Below are 25,494 nucleotides of genomic sequence, written 5' to 3' on the forward strand. Positions count from 1 at the left end.
TATATTCAGACAACAACCAAGGACTGAATTGCACAGGCTGGGTAAACAAAAAAGAGTGGAAGTAGCTTGCTTATTGCGGCGGTTATTACCCCTAACCAATTAAGTTAGATTCTTTACTTTGATGCGGCTCCAGAACTGCTTTCTGCATCAATGGCAGGGGGGAAGGAAATTGGAACCAAAACGTTACCAATAAGGGCCAAGAATAACAGATAAGTATGAGAAAAATAAGTGTGAAGGCTTGCTGGCCAGACTGGATGGGCCATTTGGTCGTCTTCTGCCGTCATTTCTATGTTTCATTAAGGGATTTTTTTTCCCATCCAGGGTGCTGGGATTGGTCCAGCTCAGGCTATAAAAGCCTGGCTGAGCATGAACAGTCGTGATTGGAGGTAGGTTTCTTTTTTGGGGAGAAGGAACCTGCTTGCGGGAGAATCCCAGGTGGCCTGCCAGCTTACTACAATGGGATAACAAGGAGAGAGGAAGAAAGAGAGAGAGATTTTGACTTTTAAGAGAATTGATTGTCCTCCTGAGCTGGGAGTGGATCAGAACAAACACCCCTGCCTGAGAGGATTGAGCACTACATTTGCCCTGTGTCCAGTTCACAGTGACGATTATGGTGTTCAAGGGTGGAAATTGTGCATTGGAGAAGATTTACTTTACCTTTTAGAAGGAGGGAGTTATTTTTTGCACCACCATTTCTCTACCTACTTGGGGAAAAGGGATATTTTTCTTCTTTCCTGCCATCAGGAAGGGATTGAGACATTGACTCAGAAGATGGAGAAAGAGTTTGTGGCACTTGGAATTTTCATTTTGCTTTGTATCCAGATGATTTTTGATATTTTGGCTTGATTTCTATTTTTTAAGGTACAGTACATTTTTAGTTGACACCATTCCAAGTCTCTGCCTGTTTTTTTCCCAACTGAGACACAGTCTGCTGAGACCTACGCGAGCGAGCACTACTCCAGGAGAGACTGAGAGAAGCAAGAGACTGTACTGGGTACCCCACTCCCAGGATCCCAGGGCCCCGGAGGCTTGTCCTTCTCTTCCCCATTGGTAGAACCTCGGCACTTCCAGCGGCTAACAGTGTGCGAATGGAGAGAAAGGTGAGGGGTCCAGGACAGTGAGATTGGCCCTGGGGTTTTTGTGTGGCCCCTGCATTATGGTTTAGCTGAAGAGGGAGATACAGTTTGATACCGTATATTCTATTGGCATTAAAAGCCCAAGCTAATGTTCATTTACATTAATATTTTTATTTCCCCTCTTTAACAATTGTTCAGAAACATCTCTCACACAAACTGTTGCGCTTCACACCCTTTCTACACTTATGTAAGCTCTATGCTACATAACCAGGGATTGTAAAAAAAAAATCTCCATAGCTTACTCACCAGGCAGAAGTCTACTTGCCATATACTGCTGCTGTCCCCAGTCCCCACAATCATCTCACTCACCTCCCTTCTCAATGAAATTCTCTCATTTTTGTCCATTCCCTATCCCCTACCTCTCCACATAGAAAACTTTCTCTCTCCTCCATTCTCTCCTTCCCCGGCAGCCCTCTCACTCTCCTGCTCCCACCCTCCCCGCAGCCCTGTTGTTTCACACTGTGGCCTTTTCCTTCTGTGCTTCTGAATAGGGCTGCAGACATTAACTACATCTGGACCAGTTCATGTTGCACTGGAGGTGGACCCTTGGTCTGGTGTAGGATTGGTACGGCCCTCTGGTCAGACCCATAGAGCGCCTGCCACCAGGAGGTGGAGCATACAAGGAAACAGAGGCTAACTGGAGCTTCACAAATAACTCCGGGGTTTCCGCAGGTTGAGCCCTTGGGTACCCGGACCGCCTGGACTTAGGTGAACCTCTGGTGGTCTCCTGGAGAGGTAGCGGAGGGGTGTGCCCACCACGAGCAAGGGTTTGTGGCTGACGCAGAGTGGATGGGCTAGATCCGAAGTAGAAGCTCAGGAGACCTCAGGGAGGCAACAGTTCAGGAAGGTTCTCCGGGCGAAACAGGCAGCGCCTGTGCGTCTAGCCAAGTGGAAGCCACGGTTGTTTTCCAAGCAGGTTGGTCCAGTGGTCACAGGAGGCCAGAAGAGAGTGTCAGAGTGAAGCGCAAGGGTCAGAGCCAGAGTATCTGTCCAGGAGAGGTCAGCCAAAGCAGGGGTCAATATCGGGATCAGTTCGGGCATTGTCAAGGCAAGCGAGGGTCGGTTCCAGGTGGCAGACAAGAGAATGGTCAGGCAGGCAGTGGTCAGTACCAAAGGTCAGTCTGGAGAGGTACTACCTGAGGAGGACACTGGAACACGAAGGCAAACTAGCACTCCAATGGTGTTGACCCCATTGCCAAGGCGAGGCCCTGGGGACAGGGCCTCGCCTTATATAGTGAAACTAAGTGATGTCATCGGGAGGTGCCCCCGCGGGTTTTCCTGCCCTGGACCCTTTAAAGGGCTGCATATCGGACGCGCGCGGAGCCTCGACGGGAGCTCCGCCGTGAGGCCTGTTGGGAAGATGGTGAGCAGAGAGCCCGAGGATGCCGTGAACTGGCTGCGGCCGCAAGTGAGGGGTGTCCGAAGCTGGTCAAAGGAAGTGCGAGGTGAGCAGGCCCAGGCGGTGCCAACGTGGCCGGGACACACAACAGTTTAGTTTTGCTCATCAGCCATATAGATTTATTCAACTCAGGTGAATGGCCATGTGAATTTTGAAACCCTGCACCTAAACATCTCATTTTTTTAAGACACACAGAGGCTGATATTTAGCGCTTCTTAGCCAGATAAATAGGGACTTATCTGGCTAAGTGGCAGCCGCTGAATATCCATCTATGTTCAGCAGCCACCACTTAGCTGGATAAGTATTTATCTGGCTAAGTAGATAGCTGGATAGAGTGGGGGTGGGCAATAGGCAGATTAAGTTGGGTAACTTATCTGGTTACTGAACTGGATAAGTGCTTGTATTCAGCCTTATCCATTTAAGTTAACCAGATAAGTTAGATCTGCCATAGAGCAGGTCTGACTTAGCCGGATTTAACTTATCCGGCTAAGTAGCAGTTTCTATATGCATTTTCAGTGGCATAGCCATGCCGCTGAATATTACGTCTAAGTTATCTGGATATTTTTCAATATTGGGCCCATATTACACATGCATATGGCTCTATATTTCCAGGATTATAAGGCTATGAGACGACAGAGGTAAAGTTGTGATACTGCTCCGGTTATTTTAGCAAACATGACTTACCTACATTGACTACTGATAACACTAGCTAGCATTGTCATAAGCTGTTATATATCTAACTTACAACCTACTGCACACATTTCATGTATACTCTTCCCTCATATCACATACACAAATTTAAACTCAGATGTGCATATACTTCAAAACCATACAACAATTCAAACAAGAACTGAAACCACATACCAGAAATATATAAATTTAAATTTTATTATTAGAATTGATACAATCAATCTGAAACCTTCAGCTGCTTTGCGGCAGCTGAGAGCATGGAAGAGGGTGATGATGATTCCCACCACTGCATTGAGGGTCCTGGAGGTTTATACCTCCTTCCCGCCAGTGAACAATGGCATCCCAGGAGCAAGGGGTGTGATAAAATGGCAGAGCGAATTAGAGGTTCAAGGAGTAGATTGCATGATGAGAGCTGTGTTGCCTGAACACAGGGCCTTTCCCAGCAATCCCTTTTCAGTATTCCTGAGGACCAATCCATATCCTCAGTGGCAGGGATGTTTCCTGGAATAAGACTGGTCTGAGGATACCTCAACTTAAGTCATTGGCCTCACCAACAGGGCACAGTTTTGACTGGGCAGACTTTTGTTTAAATGTCCTTCAGCTGTGGCATCACCTCCTTCTCCATGGGTAACTTCTGGCTTCCCCCATAGACCTCCCCTGAGTTCTGGGTCTCCTATCTTGGAGTGTTACCCTTAGTGGCCTCCCCACCTCAAGTAGTCCAAGTGCAAACTTTATTTAGATGGAGACATAAACTCGTACAAATGCCCGACTCTGGCCGAGTTTCGCCCCAATTGGGGCTGCCTCAGGGACTGTGTGAGGTTAATCTCTTTTTTTGTATCAGAAAGATGTCTTAGAATGAATACACCAAATACTTAGAAAGTCTGGTGATATTATTGTTAATGCTGTAACGAGTAAACCCCGTTCTATTGCCGCTGGGGACTTATGAAAAACGCTGATTATTGTAGATACAATCGCACGTGGTCGCCGCTCCAATACCGCAAGATGACCACCCCTTTGGCTAGCCCCGGGACTTATTCGCAGGGCCGGGCCCTTTGAAAATTGGCCCAGCGCGCGTGAGGCCGGCCACGCACGTAAACCCCTTGGTTTAAAATCTGGCCCTAAGGGAGCAGGCGCTCAATCATGAGCGCCCCTTTAATGTGCGCCTTATCTGTACACGCTGGCTTTGTGCAGTTTACTGGGGAGAAAGTATTACCTACCTTTTTCTCTCTGGTAGGATGCAAAACCAGGGTTTAGGACTAGATCACACACCAGGGTTAAAATGTGAGCTTAAGCGTGAAAACAAACTGCAAGGCATGGTATTTTGCTAGTGGAGAGTTTTGTAACCAAACTGCTGCTTGCTCCCAGCACCTGATGAATGCCACTTCTTTCCCCAAAGAAAACAATCAAATTAAAACCTAACTCCTTTTTGGCGTGCTGACTAACTCAGATCAAAGTTTGTCTGCAGAGATAGGCCCTTTGGCCTCAAGGCATAACCAAAGTAATTCTCACATACGCAAGAGTTTAATTCTTCCTCCTTGGCTGCTTCTTGAAATAGCTCCGGCAGTTGTGAGTTTGGGAGTGGAGGAAAGGATATTGGGCAAACTGTTATGTTAGGGCCCATCCCAGACACAGGCAGTTCTCCTTCATATTCAAATGCTAGGGTTTTATTTACAAACACAGGTTTCCTTGCAAATAATACAGAACCGGGTTCAGCACTCTGTTACTCACAGTGGGTATTTTGTCCTGGTTTGGTCATACCAGATTGCTTCACAGGTATTCCAAATTCAGAATCCAGGCCTACCCTGCAGCAGTATGCTTTGCCTTCCAGCTCCACTGTGTATTCCTCAGCCATCATGTTGCCCAAACACTGGGCCTTTCCCAGCATTCCCCTTTTGAGTCCCGTAAGAACCAGTCTGGACCCTTGGGGGTGGGGGCAGGACCATGTCCCAGGCTAACAGTGGTCTGAGGCTGCCATAGTTTGTCATGCTGTGGCCTCACCAGCAGGGCTCTGTTCTTCATCTGCGTAGACCCCCCAGTTCAAATCCTATTAGATGCCTCTTTCCACTGACAGGACCTCTCACCACCTTTTTTTTTTTCTTTTTTTTTTTCAGTATCAGATGTGATTTTTGTATTCCATTTACTTTCTGCTGGAAAATTGTTGAGACTCCGATTTGGGTGAATTCAGGCCTGTAGGTTTTGCAGGCTTTTAAAGTGAATCAAGTAGAATATGCAGAGATGGAGTTGAAGTATCCTCAGGTTATTATTTTAATACTAAAATCTCAAATATCAATGTTTGGCACTTGGCACTGGATTCTTAAATAATATATTTGCAATTAAAAGGCAAATAAGACCTTTATTTGGCTTTGAAAATGTGTTTTAATGAATATTTGATGAAACAGATTGCAGATCTGTACAGTGCAGTCATCGTTGATTCCCTGCTGCTATCTCTTGAGTGGGTTGCTTGTCTTTTTCTGAGTTTTGCAGTGCTCGATTCCCTTACAGTACAGCACAGGATTAGGGCAGGGGAGAGGGAAGAACGCATGCAGAAAAGAAGATACGGAGGTCAATAATCAAAAGGATTTGTCTGGCTAAGTTTGGGACTTAGCTGGACAAACCCGGGGTTTTAGTTTAAATGTTTTTATTAAACGACATAACATACTGCACAGTGCGTGGTTACTCCTTCTATGCATCCTGTGTGTCATCAACAATCAGCCATAAAAATACTCCAGTAACCACAACTTTTTTCCATTTCATACCCCAATCAAGTAACAGTGACTGGATTATAAATGTAACCACATCCACATTTCATAACACTCCAGTCCCGGAAAGTGTCCCATTTACATAGGCAAGAGTAAATTTCAACTATCAATCTCTTAAATTTCTCATCCTGTGGGGCTGGGATTGTATTATGCATATTTCCCAATAATTCATAAACATTAGGTTCTGCTTAACTGATCCCCCTTTAACTGATATACTCTTCATACTGCTCAAATTGTGCATAATATTCCTCTATTGTATAAGTGAGGGACCCTCTTCCGCTCTCTAATTTGTGTGTAGACCCCCTCCCCCTGCCTTGCTTTAACCTTGAATTGGGGAATGGGGTGAAGCATGGCAGAATTTAGCATTGCCTCCAGTCAGGCTGCTGGATTGGTCAGCTTCAGTCTGTATAAAAGCTGGCAGAGCGGGAAAGTAGTGCATCAGTTTTAGTTTGCATTTTAGAAGAGAAGTGCTGTTTTTTTTTTTTTCCCCCCCCCCTGCCCATTTCTAGAACTAGGCCTCATTGTTTGGACCCTGGGAAAGGTGGGAGACTTCCTTCCAGTTACCACCTGTCTAGTTGGGTTGTATCCAGCCTTGAGTTTTTGTCCTGTGATTGTTGGAGTACAGAGAAGGGTGACCAAAATGATAAAGGGAATGGAACAGCTCCCCCTATGAGGAAAGACTAAAGAGGTTAGGACTTTTCAACTTGGAGAAGAGACGGCTGAGGGGGGATATGATAGAGATGTTTAAAATCATGAGAGGTCTAGAACGGGTAGACGTGAATCGATTTTTTTACTCTTTCAGATAATAGAAAGACTAGGGGGCACTCCATGAACTTAGCATGTGGCACATTTAAAACTAATCGGAGAAAGTTCTTTTTCACTCAACGCACAATTAAACTCTGGAATTTGTTGCCACAGGATGTGGTTAGTGCAGTTAGTGTAGCTGTGTTTAAAAAAAGATTGGATAAGTTTTTGGAGGAGAAGTCCATTACCTGCTATTAATTAAGTTGACTTAGGGAATAGCCACGTCTATTATTAGCAACAGTAGCATGGGATAGACTTAATTTTTGGGTACTTGCCAGGTTCTTATGGCCTGGATTGGCCACTGTTGGAAACAGGATGCTGGGCTTGATGGACCCTTGGTCTGACTCAGCATGTTCTTATGTTCTCTTCTGAGATCCCTGCTCACAAAAGAACTTCACAGAAAGTCTTTCCCTAGGAGGGCCAGAAGAAGAGAAAATCCACTGGCTCCATTTCACAGCTCGTGGTCGGTGGCACAGTAGTGCCTCGCTGCAAGAGAATTCCTTTGTGATATTTTTGAGATTGAATTTTATTTGTAGGAGTAAGATTTTTTTCCAGCCTCTCTCCCTGCCCAGTGGCGAGGAAGGGAAGAGCAGAGGCTCCCTTTAGTGCCTGTATCCTATGGATTCAGACCCCAAGTGTGCCAACTGAGAGGAGTATCTGAGAGTGAGAGCTTTTTGGATATTTGGAAACCCCCCCCCCCCACTGGAGGAGTCCTGAGAAAAAAAGAGAGTGGAAGTTGGAGGGGGACTGTTTGGGGAAAAGAGTTACTCTTCTCTACTTTACTCCACTCTATTCTACTCTACTCATAGATAAGAAGAGGAACAGTTGAGAAGTAATTTATGAATATAGATGGAAACAAATGTATATGGTTGCAAGATGATTACATTAGAAAACATTCAGTGGGATGATAACCTAGCTTTGTGTGCAGGCCTGAAGTTCTGTCACTCTGATGGTCAAGTGAAAAGGGGGCATCCCATACCTACCCTGCGATAGCAGTGGCCAGAACATGCTTAGGCCCTATGGACACTCGCGGAATTAGAGGGATTCAAATGCTAACTTCCGGTGTGGAATTCCTGACGTCTTCGCCAGCCTGAGAGCAGAGGGGACAACAGAGATTCCAGATTCTGAGGTGATCTTCAGTCCAGAGGAGTGGGCAACACCTGCTATCCAGGCAGCGGAGCTCTGCTGGTATCAGGCAGTGGTGCTGACTGATGTCAGATGCCGCAAGACGGCAGGGTTGGAAGCCACTGTGAGTTTGTTTGCTGAGCACTGCCGGTGTCTTTCTGGGGATTGTATCAAGCAAGTGAAAGTCTCTGAGGGGAGCGCAAGAAGAATTTATGGAGAACAGAGGTAAGGTCGCAATTAGTAACCTTGAATGGTTTATGGGAAGCGATTCAGCAAATGGAGCAATCCTTGTCTGACCACGTACAGGCCCTTGCTTTGCAATTTCAGGAGAGTGCTAGCAAAATTAAGGAACTGGAATCTGAGATGAAAGTGCATAATCAGCGGCTAGAAATGATTGAGACCAATGTTGGAAAAACTCAGTAAGTTGAATATTTGCTGGTTAAAGATTATTTGCTATTTTATAATGAAATGGAACACTTTGAGAATACAATAAAAATCAGACATTACGTTTCTTGAATTTTCCCAAGTCATCTACATCTTATCCATTGGTACTATTAAAGCGTTATTTCATGGAAATATTAGAGTTGCCAGAGATTGCTTATCCTCTCAAGGCTTACTATATTTCCTCACAAACCAGGCAAGAAAACTCAGAGGCTGAAGATGGGCCCCTCAGTTTTCCATGAACTTTTTGGATATTTCTAAAGCCTTGCAGCAAGAAGAATGAGAGGTTCTTGAGTTTTCAACAATTATAACATTTATATTAGAGCCTGACAAAGAATGGGTCTTAAAATTGTTTTTCTACTATAGAGATGTTTTATTTTTGAGTTCTAAGATTCAAATGTGCCTGAAAATGCATTGCTAAATATCAGGGCCTACAATGTTTTTTTTCCTTTTTAATCCTACTCAGTGTTGCGTCTGTCGGTCTCAGACGGCTTCGACCCTTGTGCCTCACCTTTTTCTCTGCTCTCCCCGCTAGCCTTGGGAAGATGGCTAATGCCACGTTCTCCGGCATCCCCAGAATGGCTATGGCAAAGCCTCATGCCATGTTTCTCCTAAGGGCCTCTTAGGGTGGGCGCACGCACGCCACCCACGTCTTTAATCGCGTCATGGCAGGAACCTTGGGGGCGCCCCCCTCGAGTGACGTCACGCTATCTGGGTATTTAGCCTTGTTTGCTAGCTTATTGAGTTAACTTGAGCTTATTGAGTTAGCAAGGATTGGATTCGTCCGGTCTAAGCTACTCTGCTGCTTCCGTGCTGCTGCTGGAAGCTCTCTCTGTCCTTCGGGGTATTCTCTAACCTGGGTACCCGCTCCTCAGGGGCCCTTGCTTTCTTTCAGGTGCCTTACTGGGATCAGGTACTCGCTCCTCGAGGGCCTGCTCTCCCTGCCTCTGTGTCTGCAACCATCTACTTCTGCCTGGTGGAATCGTCAACCTTACAGCTGCCATCTAGTGAGTAATCTAATTCTCAGTCTGTCTCATCTACAGCTCTGCCGTGCTGGGAATCCTACACCTGGATCTCTCTATACCATCTTGGTGAGGCGGGTTCCCTCTGCTGAGGGTCCTTGGACTGCTACCTCTGGATCACCTCACTACTGCCACCTCTGGTGGTATACATCAGCTGCACAATAAAAGACAAAACTCTGTGTTTGTGCGTCTTGAGTCTAGCCCAGTACTGTGCCGCCTCACTGGGCTCCTCCCTGTGGGCGTGGTCATCTTCCACAGTACTCAAGAATCCACTCAAACACCTCAAAACCATAACACTCAGCTCTCAGCCTTTTTGCTATTAAATTAGGATCATCTGTGGACCTCCCCCTATTTCATCTGGTCCCTATTTTGTCTCCTTTTTTCCCTTCAGTATTTTTTTTCTTTATTGAATCACCTTTCTATGTAGTGAACTGTTAATATAGGGTCAGTTATTTGGCGTTAATCACATATTTTTCTTTGATTTTTTTTTTTTTATTGATACTTTTACGAATCCAAGTTTATTCTTGAGTTGTGTATTAAAATTGATAAATAATTAGAAAAACAAACAACATTTAATAAAGCTGTTTTTGGACCACCCAGCCAGCATGTCCAGCTGTCTTATTCTGACCTACACCTAAGTAATCTCCAGCACACCCAGAGAAGAGGGCTTCATCCCAGCATCCTGGGCCTTGGAAGTTGAGCCTCCTTCCCCCTCCCATTCCAAGAATCTGCTCCCTGGGGCTGGAAAAGATTGTAAGACCCAGTGAGGACTTAGCCCTGGGACTGAGTGCGACCCCTGCACTTCTTGGCTAAAACCTTGAGGTAGGGGCTACATAAGAATACACTTCTTTGTACTTCTTTGCCTTTCTCATCAATGCCCTCACCTTTAATTTTCTAGGACTGAGTTTAGACAGATCACCCCTTCTGCTGACAATTGGAGTGGAATACATATGATCTGTTGAAGATATCACACCGTTTTATTCAGACTTCACAGCCAGAAGGAATGACTCGGTGTACTAAAACTCCAGATTTGCATTTTACACACAAGGTTGATTGCGCAGTTTTTGCTGTGAATGCTCTGTTTTGAGCTATGCACATTTGTATCAGAAATTTATATTCAGTAGTAAGGTGGTGAGTAACTTTATCTGAGTGTCTTTGAGCATATTCAGCGGTAGATTTGTCCTGCTGAATACACGGCTAAGCTTTAACTGGATAACTTGCTGCTCGCTGCCTCACTTAATAGGGTCCTTTTAGAATAATAAGGGAAGGAAAGCCATACACAAGTTTCTAGAGAAACATCTACCATTTCATCCGATGCTCAGAACAGCTTCGATTCGTATTTGTTGTCTCAGGTCTGTAGAGTCACTCTGGCTCAGACTTTACATGCAAATCCCATTTTAAATGCCTGTTAGAGACTCAGAGCTGGCAGTGATGTGTAAAATGACACCACGGGTCCCCTGCTGCTCAGAATAATTTAATACTTTAATGGGTTTGATAACATTACCAGCCTCACTCTGTCATTTCGTAGGCGGGCAGGTGAACTGCAGAAGATGCTTTGCTACTGCTGATACCTGTGGGGAATGAAAATAGATGGTTTATACTTGGGTTTGGAAAACAATATCAGTATATGACAATCATCTTAGTGCCTTATGTGATTATTGTGTGCCTACTAAAGCTGAAATGAACAGAAATGTAAAAAAGAAAAGCTTACAAATTTAATAGGTCTTTATGTCAACAATAGAGTTAGCTGAGATATGTTCGGGGTCAAACAGTGGTATAGAAAATGGATATCAAAATTATCCTGCTGGGATGGATAGACTAGATGACTCTTTCAGAGTGTTTGGTTTTCTCTTTTGTCGAGAATTTAGTCCAAATGCTGCAATGGAAAGGAGAGATTATGGATATTAAATATCATTGAAGCATGCAGATTCTCATCCAGGTTTCACACGAGTAGTTATAAGGGTTACTTCTGTTGCTTCCTACACTTGTTTGTGCTGTACTTCCCTTAAACTTATGTTGCCATAATCTTGTTGTCATTACTATTCTTTTGCATGGTGATCTGAAATGATATCAGCACTTTGAGAATACTTTTAAGCTCTTTTGTCAGGATGATGCCACAGCAGACATCCAACTGTTGGTGCGAAGAAAGTGTTCATAGGGAGGGTCATTTTAGAAGGAATTTCTGGTTGGTAAAACAGAATTGTATGTGCAGAAGTTGTCTTTTACAAAATTGCCTGCCTGATATGTCCATATGCTTACTCGCATTGTCATGCATACATGTAAATTTATCTGGATGGCGCGGAGGCATTTTATGGGGTGACGTGTTTGGACTTGCATGCCTACTTATGAAAATTCAAATGCATGTGCATACATTTTCTCAGGAAATGTATGTGCACCAAATAGCAGGGGTAAGTGTGTGCAAGAAGTGTGGCAGGATAATTTTCATAGTGGACTTATTGCATATGTGGAAAATTGGTGAGACTTATGCATATTTGCTGCATAATATCAGGGCAATGTTACAAAATGACCCCCTAAAATGGTAACACTACAGCCTGTAGCATTATCCTAACAAATAAGCCGATGTAACAAGCTGCAGTAGATCTGCTGCGGCTATGTGTTTGTGATTTTACTGCATTTTTCCGTGCTAATCTTACGCGTGTATGTAATAACTCGGTTAGCACAGAAAAGAAATGCGCGCACAAATCCGCTCAAAAAGCCGCCGCTGGTTTAGCGCCAGTCCATGCTAATGCCATGCAAAGGAGGCAGTTAATTATTCATGGGCAGTGCAGAGAACCTCGCTGGTGTTAGGGAAGGTTTTTTAAAGTGGGTTTTTAGCGCCTGGGTCAGGGCGGGAGTTAAGTGTAAGTGCCTGTCTGGAGGTTGAAAAATTAAGCGGCAGAAGCCAGAAGAGAGGTTGGAGAGGTAGCCAGCCCATGTCAGAAACGCCGAATGCTTGTATAGCCCTTTCCAAATCTCTGCTGCATTTCCCTGCTTACCGGCGTCCGCTATTATAGCTCCCATCTGGTCGGTAACAGATCATGAAGGGGTTAGACATTTGCTCTATCCACCTTTAGTCCCATTCCCGATCTACTAGCTCACTACTGTCTTACGGGTCACCACATTAATGTGGATTTATGTGCAGTTTATTGCATAGGGCCTTCAGTGCGCATTTTAGCACTCATATCTGCTTGGATATTTGTTTTGCATGGATTTTCTACACATATCTCATTTGCATGCCACCCCTTTATTACTTCCCGCAGAGGTGCCTGCTTTTGCCACACACGCTAAAAAAAAAGACACACAGACAACTAGTGCTGATTTCACTGTGGGTGTTATTACATCAGCCCCAAAGAGACCTAGGAGTATTTCTAGATTGGGATCGCACTTCTGCTTCTTACACACCCTGGGGTAGATTTTATAAATCTGCCCCGCGCGTACTTTTGTTCACGCACCAGGTGCAAACGAGTATGCGGGATTTTAATAGATACGCGCGTAGCCATTAAAATCCGGGGTCAGCGCGCACAAGGCTACCCAAAATCGGAGCGAACTTTCCTTCTGCCTCCCCCCAGCCCTATCTAAATCCCTCCCACCTCTTGTTGTACAAGTTACGCCTGCCCGAAGCAGGCGTAACTTGTGCGTGCTGGGCCGGCCGCTGGCACGCGATTCCCAGGCCCAGGAGCCATTTTGGAGGCCTCTGCCATGCCCCCGAAATGCCCCTGGACCGGAACCACGCCCAAGGCCCCGCCCCCAAATGACGCGCCGCCGCGACAAGCCCCCGACACGCCCCCCGGGAAAGCCCCGGGACTTACGCACATCCCAGGGCTTGCGCGCGCCCCCGAGCCTACTCAACATAGGCTCGGCGTGCGCAGAGGGTACTTCGGCCAGGTTTTCGGGGGGTACACGTGTATCTTACGCACGTACCCCTTTGAAAATCTGGCCCCCTATATATATATATATATATATATATATATATATATATATATATATATATATATATATATATATATATATATATATATATATTAACCAACATGTAGACCATGTAGAAGCTGAAACTTTGCACACTAATGGGCTGATTCACTATTTATTTATTTATTTTATTTATTTAATGTTTTTTCTATACCGACATTCATTGGAGAATATCATATCTGTTTACAGAAAGGCATTTTTCCCATTCTGTGTCTTTGTGAAAATGCCTTGATGAATCAGGCACTAATATGGAAACTTTCAAACCGGCACACAGGGGTACATTGGCGCGCTTGCGTCAACCCGCATCCAGGGATGCGGCTATTTTATAATATGCATATGCGTGCACATATTATAAAATAGCCTGGTCACACACACGGTACTACTTGGCCAGATAAATTGGAGCTTGTCTGTAAAAGTGTTGCTTTCAAGACTTAGCCGGATAAATCAGAATTTATCCAGATAAGTAGCATGCAACTGCTGTATGGCACAGATGTGAGCCCTTTGGCTGTGGCATGGTTGACGCAGCCTAGCAGACAAATGTGCCAGGCCCTTGCCAACAGCTCTTGGACTTGCTCATACTGAGATTGGAGCTGGAGCTTCACCCTTGGATTCCAGGGGCTGGCATGGCCTAGGTGAAAGTCCCAAAAGGAGCTGTAAGGTTGTCAAGATTCGAGCTGTAAGGCGAAGTCAAGATTCAGGCGGTGGTCAGGGCTGTCAGCAAGTAGACAGTATCTGAGTCCAGGCCAAGGTCGGGCAGGCTGCGAGCAGTATCTGTTGCGTCCATCTGTCTCAGACGGCTTCGACCCTCGTGCCTCACCTTTTACTCTGCTCTTCCCGCTAGCCTTGGGAAGATGGCTACAGCCGCATCTGCAAGCCACGTTCTCCGGCGTCCCCGGAATGCCTATGGCAAAGCCTCATGCCATGTTTCTCCTAAGGGCCTCTTAAGGTGCGCGCGCATGCCACCCATGTCTTTATCCACGTCATGGCGGGAACCTCAGGGGCGTCCCCCTCAAGTGATGTCACGCCATCCGGGTATTTAGCCTTCGATTGTTTGCTAGCTCATTGAGTTAGCAAGGATTGGATTTGTCCGGTCTAAGCTACTCTGCCGCTTTCGTGCTGCCGCTGGAAGCTCTCTCTCTGCCCTTCGGGGTATTCTCTAACCAGGGTACCCGCTCCTTGGGGGCCTTACTGGGTGCCTTACTTGGGATCAGGTACTTGCTCCTCGAGGGCCTGATCTCCCTGCCTCGGTGTCTGCAACCATCTATTTCTGCCTGGTGGAATCGTCAACCTTACAGCTACCATCTAGTGAGTAATCTAATTCTCTGTCTGTCTCATCTACAGCTTTATTTATTTATTTATTTGCGGTTTTTTTATATACCGAGGTTTAGGTTACAAGGAATGGTACAAGGGGGAAAAACAGAGGAAAAAAAACGAGGTTTATGAGACCTCGAACTAAATGACTAAAAGTCGGGGACTGAACATAAACATATGAGCAACATTTGAGCAAGGAAGTCAAGAGCAGATTAGAAACATTGTTAGCATAGCTAACTCAACTTGGAAACTTTGCTGGTTCGGGGTGGAAACTTTGCCATCGCAAGATGGAAACTGGGAAGAATATTGGAAATTATGTACAGGGTTATGTGTCCGGGGGGTGGGGTGGGGAGGGACGTTACCAGGGTAGGGGGTAAGGAGGGGAGGAAAGGGAGGGCCTGTCGTGCTGGGAAATCTACACCTGGATCTCCCTATACCATCTTGGTGAGACGGGTTCCCTCTGCTGAGGGTCCCTGGACTGCTACCTCTGGATCTCCTCACTACTGCCACCTCTGGTGGTTTACATCAGCTGTAGAATAAAAGAGAAAACTGTGTTTGTGCGCCCTGAATCTAGCCCAGTACTGTGGCTCCCCACGGGGCTCCTCCCCGTGGGCGTGGGCATCTTCCACAGTACCCAAGAATCCACTCAAACACCTCGAAACCATAACAGTATCCAGGTCCAAGCTGGGATCAGGGCAGGTGGCAATCCAGGAGAGTAGTCAGGATCCAAAGCAGAGGACAGAACTGGGGAATCAGGCTAAGACACGCAAGACAAACACTGAGGACCAGGACAAGGCAGGGACAACAGGCGGGGCATGGACAGAATGAGCAAGGCAGGCAAGGAAACAAGACAGGGCAGACAAGGCAACGAGGCAAGGCAGACAAGGAAGCTACACTCACTGCAAGGCTGCAGGAGGACTTGATGCTAAGGCATTGGTGAACGGGACAGCTGGGATTTAAATGCCCAGCCTCCTGTGATGTCATCTTCCAGTGTTGAACTGTGTTTATTGCTGCGGGGTCCATAAGGCTGCTGAGTGCCAGGTGGAGCAACAACATCCTTACCGCAAAGGAAAGAGCATGGCACCTGGGGAAACCAGCGGTGTCCTGTGGTGAGTGTGGTCAGTTAGTGTCGTCCTGAGGTTGGCCAACCGTTACACTGTACATGTATATTTTTACATCTAACTTTAAAAATGTACACATGGAGATTTTACCTGTGTAAGTTACATGCATTTACCCCTAGTAAGTCCAGCTTTACATCTGTAAGTCGGCAGATTTTCTAACAGGTGCTTGGCAATGAAATGACCAGTTTTGCCAGTCTACCAGTTCACCCAGTCCATCTGCAGGTCATCGAGGCTCTCCTGGCTCTTCAGCCTCAACTCCCCCCATTTCACCCACACCTCCTTCACCTGGTCAGTTTTTCACTGGTGAAAATGTGCGAGTAAGCTGCCAAATTTACAAGCATAAATTGCCAATTAAACAGCAACTTACACTCGTTAATGTTGGCCCCGTCCCAGAATGCCCCTGCCCATCCCATTTTTTCACTCGCATATTCATTCAAAACACTTATACGTGTATTTTGAGGTTTATAAAATAGCATATATATGAGGATAAGCTATTTACTCGCAATATTTGAATATTCATCTTTTAAAGGTACAGTGATACCTCGGTTCTCGAACGCCTTGACTTTCGACCAAATCGGTATTCGACCAGGAGATTCGAGAAACTTTTGTCTTGGAATCCGAACAAATATTTGGAACTCGAACTTCCGAGATGAGCCGAGTTGAGCCGAATGGCGTTCATTCGGCCCAGCGCGCCTTGCTTGCGTCATCAGTGTGAGTGCAGAGAGAGAGTCACGCTTTGTGGAGAGAGTCACGCTTTGTGGAGAGAGTCACGCTTTACACTGAATTTAACCCTTAGACATGGGTCCAAAGAAAGCCAGAAGTGGTAATGCAGACAAAGGTAAGCGGAAAGCTGTGAGAACAACTATTGAGCTGAAGAAAGAAATCATTGCCAAATATGAACAGGGCACACGTGTTTCGGATCTGTCTGCTGAGTATGGCATGCCAAAATCAACCATCTCTACTTTCCTTAAGAATAAAGCTGTTATAAAGGCTGCCAATGTTGCCAAAGGTGTAACGCTGATAACTAAGCAAAGGCCTCAGATAATGGAGGAAATGGAGAAGCTGCTCCTTATTTTCATTAAAGAAAAAGAGTTAGCAGGTGACAGCATCAATGAGGTCGTTATTTGTGAGAAAGCACTACAAATATTCAGTGATCTGAACAAAGAAACACCTGGTACAAGTGGTGAAGGTGAAGGTGCTTTCACGTTTAAAGCCAGCAGAGGTTGGTTTGAGAATTTCAGACATAGAAGTGGCATACATCGCGTCACTAGGCATGGGGAAGCAGCTAGTGCAAACCAGGAGGCTGCTAATAACTTCATTAAAGAATTTAGTGACTATGTCAAGGCAGAAGGGTTTGTTCCTGAGCAGGTGTTCAACTGCGATGAGACCGGATTATTCTGGAAAAAAATGCCAGCCAACACCTACATAACCAAAGAGGAGAAAGCGCTACCAGGGCACAAGCCTATGAAAGATAGGCTTACTCTTTTGTTTTGTGCAAATGCAAGTGGTGATTGCAAGGTAAAACCCTTGCTTGTCTACCATTCAGACAATCCCAGGCCATTCAAAAGGCACAATGTAATGAAGAGTAAATTGGCTGTGATGTGGCGGTCTAACACCAAAGCTTGGGTTACCAGACAATTCTTTACAGAGTGGGTGCGTGAAGTTTTTGCACCTCGAGTGAAGGAATACCTGGCAGTAAAAAAAATTGCCTTTAAAATGTCTATTAGTGATGGACAATGCTCCTGCTCACCCCCCAGCTTTAGAGGAAGATCTAGTTGATGACTATAGCTTCATCAAAGTAAAATTCTTACCCCCCAATACAACCCCTATTCTGCAACCCATGGACCAACAGGTCATATCCAATTTCAAGAAATTGTACACAAAGGCCCTCTTCCGGAAGTGCTTTGAAGTGACAAATGACACACAGCTAACTCTGAGGGAATTTTGGAAAGAACACTTCAACATCCTAAATTGTGTAAACTTGATTGACACTGCTTGGAGTAATGTCACTCATCGCACATTGTATGCGGCATGGCGAAAACTATGGCCCGAAAGGGACAGTGAGGGTTTAGAAGCTGAGTCAGCTCCTGTCGTTGATGAAGATGTTGCTGTGGTTGATGATATTGTGGCCATAGGAAAGACCATGGGCCTTGACATTCAACAAGATGACATCAACGAACTTGTGGAAGGTCACGCTGCTGAGTTAACCACCGAGGAACTGATGCACCTACAACAACAGCAGCAGAAGGATATGGTGGAAGAAATTTCTTCTGAAGAAGAGGAGAGAGTGGAGGATATTTCTAGTGGCCTTATTCATGAAATGTGTGCAAAATGGACAGAAATCGCAAACTTTGTTGAACATCACCCTGATAAAGTGGTAGCAAATAGAGCAGTTAACATTTTTAATGACAATGTTATGTCCACTTTCCGCAAAATTTCTGAAAGGAGAAAAAAACAGCAAAAAATTGAAAAATTCTTCCGTAAAGAAATCAGACAAGCAACTGCAGAGAAAGATTCTGATTCTCCTCAGCAAAAGATACAGAGAACAGAAACACCCGAAGAGCAGTTGCCCTCTGTTTTTATTGAAGAGGACTCCCCTTCAAGACAATAAAGGTTGGTACAGGTACAGTAAATGAAACACAATTTACTGTACTTTACAGTACATTTTATTTTATTTTTTTTAATACATACTGTACACTTTTATTTCTTGTTGAGACTCATGTTTTTCTACATACTGTATTATATACAAATTAGGCCTATTGGGTTTCATTGCTTCGGTTCTCGAACAATTTGGTTCTCGACCGTCCTCCTGGAACGAATTATGTTCGAGAACCGAGGTATCACTGTATATTGCGCGACAAACGATGTTTGTCATGCGATATCATTTGTTTTTTTGATAAATAATGCCTCTGTTGAAATTGGCTGCTTTGCATACATTTGCATGCATACAATTTTCTAATGCATGCAAAGCAGCTTATGCATAGGAAATCCTAATCAAACACAATCGTGCGGTTTGCCAGTATTTTAACAACTCCTGAGTTGTTGTTCCTTGACCACAGGAGCATCGGTACGCAAAGGTAAGTCCCAATGCACTGCAGGCATAGCATTTCTCGGGGCTGTTCAGCCCTGACAAGGCCCTCCCAAACAAGTAAAAGCTCCGGGGGTCTCAATAGACCCCCCCCCCCCCTGTTTCACCCCCGGCTGTCCTTCAGGGAGCAGCGCGAAAGAAAAAACTGTTAAAGCGGGCGGGAGCCCTGCTGCAACTCCAGCTGCCTCTATTTTAGATGATGGGTGGGGGTCCATGGGGGTGGGTTAGGGTGGGGCAAGGCAGTCCCAGCCTCTGGGGTCCAGGATTCTGCACTAAAGGGCAGGGGTGAGAGGTGGGGCTCCCATCCATTTTTTAAAGTTTTTTTTTTTTTTCCCCCCCCTCTCTGGGCTATGCAGCTCCTCCAAGTGCGGCCAGAGGGTGGGACACAGGGTCATTTACTTCCCCGGGGGAGCTGAACAGCCCCTTTACGTGATGGCGGCCCCACAGTCCTGGTGCCGCCATAGCACGTTGGGTTCTATCTCTGCCACAGTATTTTTCCCTGCAGGAAAAGATCGTGGCCTGCGGTATTTCCTGCAGGGAAAAGTACCGCAGCTTATTGACCCTCTAAGTGGGGAAGTGACTTGCCCATGGCTCTAACCACTAGGCTACTTCTCCTCTGTAACTCTTATTTGACAGTTTGTTTGTAACTGTGTTTTAGGGGACTTACTGTTATATATATATTACTCTGTGTGATCTGCTTTGAATTGGTTCTAACTTAGAAAGACAAATCAGAACTATTTGGCTTAGGATGCTTTGTGATAGAATTGGACTGAAATGGAAAGATAACATGGAGATAGTGTCAAAAATATAGAATATGACATCAGATAAGGCCCATCTAATCTGCACAATATTCTTCCTGCTGGAAAGCTGTAGTCACCAGTTGTTCTCTAGACCCCAATTGCTCTTTTGCTTTCTCTTCACATTTTCACAACTAAAGATCCTAGATAGTTATGAAGACTAAACCAGGAGGAAATGATAAAATGAGGAAATTTGTTAGAAAAATCTGGAAGGAGCAAGCCCCAAGGTTTAAAACCTGCAGGAGGTGTGGACACTGGTTAAAATTCCCATCCTTGAGACCCAGAAAAATTCTTAGTTGTCGAGTGATTAGAAAGACACGGGACTCAAACCAGCTCAATCCAGTCCCCGAGATAGTGTTCTCTTGAATGATATAAAAGAATTTGATGATCTAATGGGTCGAACGCAGCTGAGATGTCAAGTAGAACTAGCACAGACCTTTGGCGACTATCAAAAGCCTCTTTTAAAAGTTTCAAAAGAGTAGATAACAATAAAAGTTTCTGCATTCCAAGAGCTTCCACATAAATGATAGAGAGAGATGAAATGGTCTCCGTTTCATCCTTTGGCATGTGCGATGTGTGATGGACTTGAAACAACCAATGCAGTTGCAAAATGTTCTAATATCTAAAAATAACTGATGCTATCTGAGCAGCTTGAGTGGTTTACTTGAGTCCATATTCATGAGAATCATTAGTCTCTTGTACCACAGATTGGAGAAGGAGGTCTCTGTTTGCATTAAAGCCTTTATAGTATAATCCCTTTTCTTGGTATCTTAGTTTTGTACTCCTGATAAGATACTAAGATGAGCTAAAAGATATTTGAGCACCTGTCTTGTTCTTTGTTCCTTCTTACCCATTGCCCTTTGCATGGTCCTCACTCTTCCAAGGCTTCTGTTTCTTAAGCATTCTCTTGCCTCTGCATTTTTTCCTCTGCTGACCTGACCTAACCTAAAACTTACTCTGTTCTCACTAATCCTGTCTCCAAAAGCTTTTCACAAAACATTTTGCTAATCTTCTGCTTATCTCTCTCCTTGTTCTTGCTTTGTTGCAAGCAATGTGAGTTATTCTGCTTTTAACCTATGTTTTTAATCTGTATTTATTGTTCTTAGATCGTATGATCTCTGAGAGTGGTGGTAAACACCTTATGTGCTTTTCACAGGCTTAAGTAGTCGTGGCCCACCACTAGACCATGATGTTCTTGGCCCACAGCACCTGGTCTTCCCCTGAGGGCCCCCCATCCATTTAGTATTTATTTTATTTATTTAAATTCTGTTAATATACCGATGCTCAAGACCAGGTCTTATCGTACCGGTTTACAATAAACTAGGGGGTAAACCAGTTAACATTGAAAGCGAAAGTTACATTACAACAGGGAGTGTGGAACTGGGCTGTTAACTGGAGAGCAGAGAATGTAAGCAGAGAGTAATTGCTTACATGGTAAGAATTATATACAATTTACACAGTGTAAATTATATATAATATTGTAATATTATATACAATATATACAATACTATATACAATATTATATACAATGTAAATTGTATATAGTAGCAAGATCTGACCCTGCTTCGGACTCCAGATCAGACAGGCTCAGGATCACCCCAGCATCTCTGAGAGCAGGGACCGAGGGGTGTCAGCTGTGTGAGTGTGCACATATACAGGTCCTGGAACAAGTGCATGCAAGAAAACATAGCATACGCAAGAAAAGGAATATAGGACAGTGTTTCCAAGAATACTGCACCCAAATTCTATACCTTGGTAAAGCTAGAAACAAAATGCCCTTTACACAGGAGTTTAGACCAGTCCTTGCTTGGAGTTGAGTAATACATTATCAGTTTGGATTACTCTTCCCTAAGTGCTTCACTTTGTACTTGCCACATTAAATTTCATTTTCCATTTGCATGCCCGGTTTTGCAAGGTCCTCTTGCAATTTCTCACAATCCTCTTGTGAGTTAACAACTTTGAAACATTTTGTTTCATTGGCAGACTTGATCACCTACTTGTTCCCATTTCCAGATCCTTTATGAATCTATTAAAAAATAGTGATTCCAGAACAGATCTCTGGGGTACTCCAATCTTCACCTTTCTCCATTGGGAAAATTTACCATTTAGCCCTACTCTGTTTTCTATCTTTTAACCAGTTCCCAAACCACAATAGGACACTGCCTGCTAAAAGCATGTCTAGAGGTCATTGCACTGACATTGTTCTGAGGAGAGGAATTCCCTGGTGCTCTTTTTGTTGATATCACCTTGCCATGCCTCATGATCATCATTGTACCAATGTGCACTTTCCGGGAGATGTTTGGGCATCTTAAAGTGAAAACAAATTTTATAAGTTGGATAATGGGTGTCAATTTAGAATCATCATAACTTAATCGTTGTAACTCAAAACACTTTAGGTTGAGACTTCCTGTTTTACCCACTTTTTTCACATTTTGTAGTTAATATTTGCAATATGTAATCTTTCAGAGTTACCCATCAAATGTTGGGAAGAGCCACAATTTCAGCTTCTTCCAAAAACAAAGATCAACTCTATAACTGCAAGTCCAATGGACTACTATTTTGAAACAGTCTGTTTTGAGATATCCGTAGTGTAGGTAAAACAGTACCTGATCACAGAATTAGGCATGATAGGCTGGTGGGGTGATATCAGTGTGTCATTTAATTATGCAGAGCAGGTAAATCTTAAGCAGATTATGATGAAATGCAGGAGGACCTTGAGAGACTGGGAGATTGGGCTTCCAAATGGCAGATGCAATTTAATGTTATCAAGTGCAAAGTGATGCGTATAGGGAAAAATAACCCTTGCTGAGTTATACAATGTTAGGTTCTATCTTAGGAGTTACCACCCAGGAAAGAGATCTAGGCATCATAGTGGATAATACATTGAAATCATCGGCTCAGTGTGCTATGGCGATCAAAAAAGCAAACAGAATGTTAGGAATTATTAGGAAGGGAATGACAAATAAAATGGAGGATGTCATACTGCCTCTATATTGCTCCATGATGAGACCGCACCTTGAATACTGTGTGCAATTCTGGTCACCGCATCTCAAAAAGGATATAGCTGCACTGAAGAAAGTTCAGAGAAGAGCAACCAAAATGATAAGGGGTATAGAATGGCTGCCCTATGAGGAAAGGCTAAAGAAGTTAGGGCTGTTCAGTTTGGAGAAGATACTGAGGGAGGATATGATAGAAGTCTACAAAATCATGAAAGGACTTCAAGAAGTTAATGTAAATTGGTTATTTACTCTCAGATAATAGAAGGACCAGGGGACACTCCATGAAGTTACCAAATAGCTCATTTAAAACAAATCGAAGAGAATTCTTTTTCACTCACTGTACAGTTAAGCTCTGGAATTCATTGCCAGAGGATGTGGTTACAGCAGTTAGTGTAACTGGGTTTAAAAATGGTTTGGATAAGTTCCTAGAGGAAAAATCATAAACTGCTATTACGGTAATTAATAAGTAATAGTAGCTTGTGATTTCTCTAATGTTTAGGTACTTGCCAGGTACTTGTGACTTGGATTGGCCACTGAGTGAAACAGGATACTGGGCTTGATGGACCCTTGGTCTGACTCAGTATGGCATATCTTATGTTCTTATCTAATGCAAAAAGCTAGTGTTACATATATTATTAGCCACTAAATTCTATATTGCTACATTTTCAAAATCTGTACCTTCTTTGGCTTACTGGCATCAGCAATTAATTTTTTATAACTATTTATAAAATTTTCCAACATACAAGTACATTTTGCAGAACATAACCAATATACAAAGTATATTCATAAATATTGTACATAAGCTCAATACGATACAGTCTCATCATATTAGGCCGCAATCCAGTAGTATAACGACTTAATATTCTTCCTACAATATAAAGTACAGGCAACACTTAATATTTAAGAAATCACCTATCATTTTCCACAAGGTATTTGTGATAAGGGCCCCAGTTTGCATTGTATTTAAATTGCTCATGTCTCAGTGTACATCTAAGATTTTTTTATATCTGCAGTATTCCGCACTTGCTTATACCAATGCTCTCTATATGGATTTCATTTCCAAAGGTTTGCAATGGTAAAGCGTGCTGCCAGCAATAAGTGGCTGAACTTTCGAGGCACCAGTGTGCCCTCCCATTGCCCTAAGAGGCCAGGCATGGGCGCAAGATAAATTGGCAGGCAAATTATATCAGCAATTTCTTCTGTCATTTTGCTCCAAAACTGCCTGATCCCCACACAATGCCACCACTGTGTACTATATGTAGAGAACAACTTAGAGTAATACAAATGCATGCTGTAAGATCTATGAAGTAGTCTAACCATTAATTCAATGCGGCATTGACACATGGAGCTGCGGTGCACATTTAGGGGTAGATTTTTAAAAAATGCGCGTTCGCGTACTTTTGTTGGCGCACCAGTCGCAAACAAAAGTACGCTGGATTTTAGTAGATACGCGTGTATCTTAAAAATCCAGGATCGGCGCGCGCAAGGCTGCCGATTTTGGGCAGCCGGCGTGCGCCGAGCCGCGCAGCCTGCCTCCATTCCCTCCGAGGCCGCTCCGAAATTGGAGCGGCCTCGGAGGGAACTCTCTTTCGCCCTCCCCTCACCTTCCCCTCCCTTCCTCTACCTAATCCACCCCCTCCTACCTTTGTCGACGGATTTACGCCTCCCGGAGGGAGAAGTAAATCCACGCGCGCCAGCGGGCCACTGGTGCGCCGAGACGCAACCCGGGGGCGGTTCCGGAGGGCGCGGCCACGCCCCGGACTGCCCCGGGCTGAAACCACGCCCCGGGCCCGCCCCCGAAAAGCCGCGTCCTGCCCCCAAAACGGCACGTCGATCGGCCCCACCCCCGACATGCCCCCGACAAAAAACCCCGGGACTTACGCGAGTCCCGGGGCTCTGCGCGCGCCGGCAGGCCTATGGAAAATAGGCGCGCCGGCGCGCAAGGCCCTGCTCGCGTAAATCTGAGCGGATTTACGCGAGCAGGGCTTTTAAAATCCGCCCCTTAGCCAACCAGTTTTCCACACTTGTGCAGTACGTGAAACTCCCAAATCCTCATTCCACTTGTGTATCAGTCCCAAAGGCGTCTCAGCACCAAACCTTCCTTGCAGTATTCCCCAATAAATAAATGTGGTACCTTTTATCGATGCCTCTGGGTCTGACAAATACTTCTGCATCCCATTCATTTCTGGAATAGTTGTGGCCAAGTCTATAAAAGTAGAGTTGCAGTTGCGAACTGCAAATAATTAACGTGTATATATGGGAAGGTCCAAATCTGTAGGCAGGGACTCAAAGGTTTGGAACTGCCTGGTATCCCACAATTGGACCAAACTATATAAACCCAGCCCCTCCACTCTTTGAAGCCTGGAGAGAAAGTGAGCCCAGACACTATTGTATTACCATATATAGGAACAATCAGTTGCAAAGTGTCGGCCTCCAATCCCAGCAATCTCTGAACCTGCTTTCAGATCTTAAGTGTGTGTGCCGGCATAGGACTATCTCTAGTCACTCTTTTTTTCAGCAAAGATGTATTTGAAAATAAAGTGCAATATCGTCAAATCCACAACGTTCGACTGTAATTGCTCCAAGGATAGCCAGGCCACTTCTTTATGCCGAAACCAGTCCTTCAGAACAGTAGCCTAGCAGCCCAATAAATTATTCTAAAGTTAGGAAGCACCATCCCACCCTGCTTTTTGGGGAGCTATAACAAGCTCAATTTAATATGCGCACGTCAATATTTTCATAGGAATTTTGATATCATGCCATGTAAACTATCAAAGACTCTTGCTGGTCCATCTCATGGAACGTGCTGGAATAGGTATAAAAATTTTGGCAG

General features: G+C 44.6%; 1 protein-coding gene across 1 annotated transcript in view; it reads left to right on the forward strand.

Moving 5' to 3' along the window:
- The window catches only part of RYR2 (ryanodine receptor 2), a 1,771,220-nt gene that overhangs the window by 59,955 nt on the left and 1,685,771 nt on the right, over window positions 1-25,494 (forward strand).

Source organism: Rhinatrema bivittatum, chromosome 3, assembly GCF_901001135.1.
Source record: "Rhinatrema bivittatum chromosome 3, aRhiBiv1.1, whole genome shotgun sequence".
In the NCBI taxonomy this organism is placed as follows: domain Eukaryota; kingdom Metazoa; phylum Chordata; class Amphibia; order Gymnophiona; family Rhinatrematidae; genus Rhinatrema; species Rhinatrema bivittatum.